The 8,321-nt window shown below is 33.4% G+C and overlaps 1 protein-coding gene across 1 annotated transcript in view; it reads right to left on the reverse strand.

Annotated features, from left to right (window-relative positions):
* The window catches only part of LOC142980630 (uncharacterized), a 47,888-nt gene extending 44,420 nt beyond the window's left edge, over nt 1-3,468 (reverse strand). Inside the window, exon 1 of the mRNA XM_076126123.1 lies at nt 3,218-3,468. The gene's annotated coding sequence lies outside the window, so the exon portion shown is untranslated. The remainder of the gene's footprint in view (nt 1-3,217) is intronic.
* Between the last annotated feature and the right edge of the window lie 4,853 nt (nt 3,469-8,321).

Below are 8,321 nucleotides of genomic sequence, written 5' to 3' on the forward strand. Positions count from 1 at the left end.
GTGAAGGACGTTGGGAGATGAATGTGACTTTAGTTTGACGCTATAGGTTTAGAGAATAGTAAACGAATACTTTGTACAAAGCCCAGAATAATGTATGAAGTGATAGTAAATTGTGTAAATCATTTCTAACCATATTTTAAAATAAATACTGTGTGTTGATTAAACAGACAGTGCTCAATTTTTTACTGATGTAATATAACTTTATTTTTACGTCCCAAGCCAATAGCCGAAAGCCTAAAGCCTCAACTTTAAACTTGAAATTTTATTACGAAAGACAGAAGACGAAAGCCTAGCAATATTTTGTTTTCAATTTAATAACAGAAAAGACAGAAAGAATTTGTCTCTTATCTCACCTGATGGTGACTACGAAGATGAGAATGACTCTCTACTTATGTCACTCTCACTTAATCCTTTAAAAATCATCAAATTTATAACCGACAATACAATATATTAAACCTGGCAGATAGAACCTTGCTTCGATCGCCTCAATAAATCTCCAAACAAAGTTAATACCCTGTGCAACTACCGCTGTATCATCATACTTGTAAGTAATTATTATTGTAGTTTCTGTCCGTACTACTGGCAAAGGTGAAGGCTGCTGTTATAATTGATGTACAACATCAATCCTATTGTTGGTTTTTAATACATTGTTTTGATGTACTTATGATGTCAGGTATTTAAGGTTGTTTGCGCAGCTTCAGAGCAACTGTTGTTTTAGCTATTGTACTCTTAACCAAGTCTTAGGTTACTTCGCTTTGTAAAGATACATAACCTAGAACTAATTCAGTCAGCCTAGTAACGTTTTTTAAACAAATTTTGGTAAGCCAGCAGAAGTATGATCATACATTTTTTTTTATATGAGCACGCATGCCCACTGGGCAACGGGGTAGGCAGTATTTATCTCACATTTTTGTATGAAGCTTATAACAAAAAATGTAAAGAAAACAAACAAAAAATTCAAGAAATATGCCAATTTTTCAATAAAGATATATTTTCAGTGCTCAAACAATAGTAATCAGTGTGTGATAAGCCTTAAAAGTCAAGACTTTTAATATCGCAAGGTGTAGCGAATTTTGTATTGTTTGTACAGTTGAGAAAGAATTTTAATTAGTACTTCTATAGTAAAGTATCAAGAAACAAATGTGTAAATAAAGCCTTTGTTCAACTGTCAAAGTCATTGAAGAGTTTACGTCAAATGATATGAACGCTAAGAACGACGTTTAATTTAAAAAGCAAGTAATACGAATTAAGTTTCTAACCCGCACAAGGCCAGCGTGGTAGACTATAAGCTAACCCCTTCCGCAAGTCGGTACGAGAACCTTGCACACCAGTGGGACAGTAAAAAAAAATAAAAAATAAGAACATGTTGTTGATACTAAGCTCAGTTTAATTTTAAATCGAACTTAAGATCAATGTTATGTTTCTAATGGTACTTAACCATACTTTTAACTAATCACTATGCAATGTGCGTATATAGTAGATGCTTTATTATCATGTGGGATGAACCTTTGTTAGTTGTCTAAAGCCCTTCATTTTACTGACAAGTAATAGTTAACTGAAATGGACATATTATAAGCATTTTATAAGAGAATATTCTTAGAATTACCGTTTAAGGTGCATGCGGAAACAAGTAATTCACAAAATAAGTGCATCGATTGTGTCCCAAGCTTCTGAAATAGCTGTTATTTCAGTTCATCAGCGGTTTAGAACCGCTGATGATAGTAACGGCTTAAGCTGATGCATTGCAATACTGCGTGCGGTGTTGAGTAGCTCACTAGTTGTCAACGATTGCAGAATATTATGATTTATAGAGGCTTAAATAAAAATTGTAGCCGAAATGATTTATTGTGTTTCAAATTTGTAAGAAGATGTGCGTGCTTTGAGAAAGATAAATCTCAAATACAGTATTTTAATCGTTTTTCCTTGACGGTTTCATTATTTTTTAAGTCTTCTACGTAGGATAGAAAAGATTAATTTATTTTTAATGTCTTACACAGGAGATAAAAGAACAAAAAATATAATATATTCATTTATTTTTATGTACGAATATAATACCAGACATGTGTTTCCTTATTGACAAACATAACTAAATCTAGCTATGAACTAAGTAGGTAGTCCTTTTGTTACTCTTCTTGTTTAACTCCAATATTTCTTATTTTAAAAGACAACAGCTACTTCAGGTCTACTTTTTACGTACCCTCCGAAACACGAAAATGCTTAACTCAAATGCTACCACACGGTCACCCATCTATAGAATGACCGCGTCATAGGTTGCTTAACCTAAAGATCGTTTACTAACAGGTGAGTGCAAGCGGCCACGAGCACCTCGCTTAACTTCAATGTATAACCCAAATAAAGACAGGCTCATTTCATAAACCAGACATCTTTGCCGGACATCAACATTCTATCGGCTGCAACGACTGGGCCACCGAGATAATCTTGTTTACGATATGTAAACAACAACAGTCCACTAGACGGACCTCCAAGGGAAAGTATGCCATAATTACCACAGTTGGCAAGCGGACTCGCCGAAGTAAGGTGGAATGGACAAGTGAATATATCGGTTCCTGGAGTGGTCACAGACTTGTGCCTTGGTGCACTCCTAATACAGGAAAAAGCTTTTAGAAATAGGTGTTGCTATTTTGATATTTTGACGTCAATATTTAGATTTTGGGTATTTTTTTCTGGGAGTGTATTTACGTCATTTAGAAAATGTCAAATTATTCCATCTGGAAATTGTTTTTTCTGTATTTTTCCTGCTTATAGATGTTAAGGTCGTCTTCTAAGTTCTACTTTGTGGGATCTAACACAGCATAATTTGTTATTCAAATCAAAACTAGTCGTATAAAATAACACGAATCGTATCTAAATATTTCCATAAACGCGTTTAGTATCTACTTATATGGACCTGATATTGATGGGTTGTGTTGAGGTCATCAAAACTTTGTAGGTACTTAAACATCACGTTCTCATCGACCGGTGATCTCACAAGCAACGTAAACACTTGCGGAATTATTTACAACGCAAAAATAAACATACGTGGGTAGTTTAATAAATTTTAATTATGAAAGAAAAATTCCAACCATGACAATGAATTGTCGTAATATTTTCAAAACTACTAATTCGCAATATGCGTGCGAAACACAGATAAAAGTAGCCGAAACAAAAAACAAGACGAATGTTACAATTAACAGTAATGATATCTTGAATAACTTACCAGAAAACGTGAGAAAACATCCGACCTTCTACTGAAGAACAATCAGCATTTATTAATACACTGTCTTCAAATGTCACAAGCACAGGTCACGATAACGGCACACACCGTACATGCAAAAAACTGAACGCGAAAAGAAATCAAATGATCGAACGCGATTGGCCGGTCGGTTAGAACGTTCGGATCCGAAATTCGAATTGGCCAATGGCGTGAGCTCGCGCATGCGTGCGGCAACAACGATAGCTTGACGCGGACTGAGGCAGTTTCTCAAATGAGTGGTAGTTGACGAGCCTTCTCCATTCACACTGTCAAGTTAATTGGACAAGCGACATACGAATTTCTAACGTAAACATTGGGACATAGAGTCCAATTTATCTGATATTAATTTGTGTGTTAGTGCGTTTTGTAGTAAAAAGTAACACATTGCCACCTCGGTCGCCTTCACATGCGCAGGAGTTCACTTTTTTGCAATGTCTCGTTTTAATTTTCTTGGTACAATTTTTAATTTTACATAGCAAAAAAGTGGAATAAAATTCTGAATTACATAATACAAATTTCAAAATGATTATGTAAAATGAGTGATATTACGTAAAGGTTATAATTAAATTCATTTTCCTAGATTAATATGCAAAATAAAGTATTTAATTTGTTTTAAAACTAGAGGTACTTCCGTTGTTAGGTAAATATTTTGTAGTGAGGCGTTCGTTGATGTCTTTATTATCAACAGCTATTCAGCTAAATCGTAGTCACGGCAAACAATATAAAATACCTGTTACAAGCAATTTTAACTTTAATCTTATAGACATAGAGTTTAAATTTCAATATTATAGGGTTCTTGTTAAAATATAAACAATGGGAATATTTTTAATAATTTGGAATTTTCATTCAAAACGGCGTGCGAAATATTTAATTACTCTTACATTTTATGGGGTTAAAACCCTGTATTTATGTAATAATACATAATAAAAAATTATAATATGTCGGTAATTGTTTATGTATTGTACTAAACAAACAAGTGACCATACCATGTTTTAAAAAAAACTCACACTGTATATTAATTTTGCAAGTGTAGGATAAGGATCTTAAAATAATGTCAGTTCATATACCTACCACGTTATGCTTGACTCTTAATATTTATCGACAGTTACGTACACAACAAAATACAATGACGGTTTACACTCATTTTGTAATCTGATCTTTGGTGTTGACCCAGCAATGTATGGTTCGGCGCAATTTTTTATTGGTATAAAGGTGTGGTCAGCTGAGTTTTTTTATTGCAGTTTTAGGGTCGGTTATCAGAGAATGACGTCACTTGCCTTTATTTTTTGCTGACTGTTGAGGCTTGCGGAATGCTGACCGCAATCGTTTACCTTTAAAAGGTCGTATTGTATCCTTTTTCAAATAACAGGAACCACCCTATTTTAAGAACCTTTAGATACCTTTAGCTTAATCTTAACTAATACTAGGTACATATAGTAGTGTTATTCTCTACAGTCGGTACTATCGAGTATCGAGAGTTATACAGTTAAAATGAACTGCAAAAATTGTTCCTACAGCGCCCACTGAAGGCGTTGATTAGATTTTCGTACAAATAGATACCAGGCAGTTGTCGATAGTAGATAGTGGTGGATAATCTCGCTACAGTCAATTAAATTAACGTTTGTTGTTTAGATCACAAGACTAAGTTAAATACGCAAATTGACTTAAAATAAGTATTCAACTCTGTCTTAGTGTATTTCATCAGTAGAATATTTTTAGTCTATGATGGCTATTTAATAATACCAAAATTAATCTCTGTAAAATCCTTCCACCTGTCTTTTTGGGAGAATTAAGTTATTTTTTGCTAACCCATACTATCCCAGTGTTGAACAAAGGCCTCCCTTTTTATCCAACTGTCCCTATCGCCTGATTTGCGTGTCTATATATCAGAGCCATGTAGATTGTCACGTTAACCATGATTGGTTAAATCATTTACACTATTCTATGTATATTGATACTTTTATTATTCTTATTCTGAGCGTAGGATAATGGAATGTTGTCAGCTTGCCTTCACAAAGGTCGTCTCTCGAATACAGTATAATTAGTTTATATAGAGCAAGAATAAATATATTATAATAATTAAGCATTCCTAGGTCGAATATTTACAACTGTTATGTTCTAGAAAGATTCATTCGGAAACTGGGTGGAATATTTATTTGATTTTCAACTGGCATACGTCAGTTTGTAAATTATATTCTTCTTTTATTTCTATTTTGTATGTATTAGATAGTTTAATTTAGTTTTAATATCTTTTTAACTTGCATATATTCTCGTATAAATAATAAAATAAATTTAAGGAACTAAATAAAAGTTTGTAAATTATAGTTACTATTTTATGAACAGATTTAAGATGTGCAGCAGGACATCTTCACGTATATTTATTGAATCCAAAAACACGTAAATGCGATTTTAAACAGTACGAGTGCCTTCCAACGTCCGCGATGCGATGCAACGTAATCAATTAACACGATTTACCCTCTGTTTCTGAGTTACATTTGCGTTTAAGATCATATAAAAACGCAATTGAATAGATAAACTATCGCTAAATGTACTCAAAAACCGGGGGGTTAGTACAACACAAATAAGTAAAGCCGTTGTTTAAATTACATACGTTGCATTTGCATCGTTGCATCGCCACGCATTCAACATTCTCGTATGACAATACCTAATGTTTCATTCATCTCTAAAAAACAACTTACCGTCCCTAATCTACAGGTAGTTAGATAACTTCCGTAGGCTTAACTTATGCTCTTGAATGTTTCGTTTGTAATAAAGCCTACTTAAATCTGTCCTATTTGTGTCATAATAAACCTTGGCAACAGAATGTCATAACTATGTGTTGAATGCAAATTATGGTTAATCTAGTTATCTAACTTTATTGTTTTTCCTTCCTTACGTTAAAGGGCTTAGAACTTTAAACCGAGCTTAGGAGTTCTTAAATCTTCTTTGCAAGATGCTTTTGTTAGCTCCAACAGACTTAATGTAGGTAATATTAAACAGTTTATCTAGTTTACAGTTTACTGGCCAGAACGATTCAATTTCTTCAACCGTTGTGAGACCCAAACGATTGTTAAAAAGGCTGTTTATATAATTTGGAAGGAGGTGGAAGAAAAAATTAATAGTACTACAGTGAATATTGATTTTCTTACGCACAAAATTTATCACCAGGCTATAAAGTGACTGTTCTAACAAGCAGGTCATCGCACAACGACCAACAAATAAAAGCAAATAAATCGTCAAGCTGCCATAAAAAGGCTTCTATCTTCATACAAGGCGGCTTCCATTTTAAGCCGCATACCCACTTGTTATTTGTATAAACTCTACTACTACGGTCATGGAAAAAATATCTGCACTCCTATTAGGATAAATAGTGTTAAAAATATTCGATTTTAATCCTAACATAGCCATGAACTGAGAATGGTAGTTGTATCGGGTCAACAATGTTTAATGATGTTTTACATTGACCAAGATTCGACCAGTTCGGTGCTGTTTACTTTGTAGAATAAGATAAAAATATACATGTATTTACTACTTGATTATGAGGAGTTCAAGCCTGTAAAGGTGATGACACGCTCGCATCTAAAAAAATATCGGTATAATTCATGAGTCTATAATAATGTTTCTTACGACACTCTGAAGTAGCATTGGCAATTGTTAAAAAAAATGTTTTCATTGTTCAATCATTTTTGTATTGGCTATTGATTAGTCTTACGAGTAAAGTACGATCCTGGAAAATTACCGTAATTTCTGTTAGTAAAATGGCGGTAATGGTTAAGTGGTTTCAGTATAAAGTTATTCATGATACAACTATTAGAATCTGACTTTTATTTGACAAAATATTGGAGTAACTATCTTTGATTTTGACGGTTGTGTTAGTGATATAGATCACAGACTACGCTTTGGAGTACAATATACTTTACTTTATTTAAAGGATTGCAGCCCTAATGACTATATCAACGTACTTTTTAAATTAGGGTTAATATTATGTACCAATATTGTTAATAACCATAAAATTTCTACATCTTTAAGCAAGTATTCAAGAAAGGGCCAAACAGGTATTTGTTTGTGACCAGTCGCGGCCAGTTTTGTACGCATAAACAGTTAAACAAATCGACACGTTTTGAGGCCTGCTACATATGTTTACCTATGTCTCTATATTCATGATATAAAATATTAAAGTAGCAGTCTTTAGCAGTTTTTTAGTAATACTTAAGCGCTTTATATGATACCGTTTATGTTAAAGATTTATTCTTTACAAGTTTTAGCAAATTACTTAAATCAACTTAATTCCATTACTTACTAAATCTCTCATCATCATCTGTATATACGCTCAAGTGTTTAGACGGAAATCAAGACTACTTTGAGGAATAAGATGGCACCCGTCACCACCACCGTTACTTAAATCTAAAATTAGCAGTCACTAATGGTTCAACGATTAATAATACTTACGTGTGTTCGCCAATTTACGAAAAGCAAACATGATTGGAAATCTAATAAGAACTTGTCTAGTCTACCGAATTGACACATGAGGCTACACATGTTATTATGCGTGATACGAAAATAAGCTTTAAAGCGGAACTATATAAATAACATTGGTTTCTAAGATTCTTATTAACAACAACTTCCAATTCCATTTTCCATTCCATTCCATTCCATTTCCAAAACCCATTGAACTTAATTGAGTAGTTGTTAAAATTAGAAAGACGATATTTATATGTTTGCTAAGAGGCAAAACGCAAAATTATTACTCAACGAGAAATACCACTTAGTAGTATTACAAAATCTATCATAGACAAAACAAATTATAGATCTCGAAAAAACCCCAAATGTTTTCCAAAAAGGGAGGTCCAAGGACCTCTAAAAGCGTGAAGATTACTAAAACTTGTTTGGTCAAGTTCGTTCGGCGGATGGCGGAGGTCGACGGGTGGCATTCCGACTCTCTGATTATTTTTAGGCGTTTGCTAATATCTGCCGAATGTATTATAGTGTTGCAGAAAAAATGTTGATAACTATAAGTTTGACAAACAGTAATGTGTATAGTATTAATTTTAGCGGAACATTTATTTTG

The sequence above is a fragment of the Anticarsia gemmatalis genome, chromosome 18, assembly GCF_050436995.1.
Source record: "Anticarsia gemmatalis isolate Benzon Research Colony breed Stoneville strain chromosome 18, ilAntGemm2 primary, whole genome shotgun sequence".
In the NCBI taxonomy this organism is placed as follows: Eukaryota; Metazoa; Arthropoda; class Insecta; order Lepidoptera; family Erebidae; genus Anticarsia; species Anticarsia gemmatalis.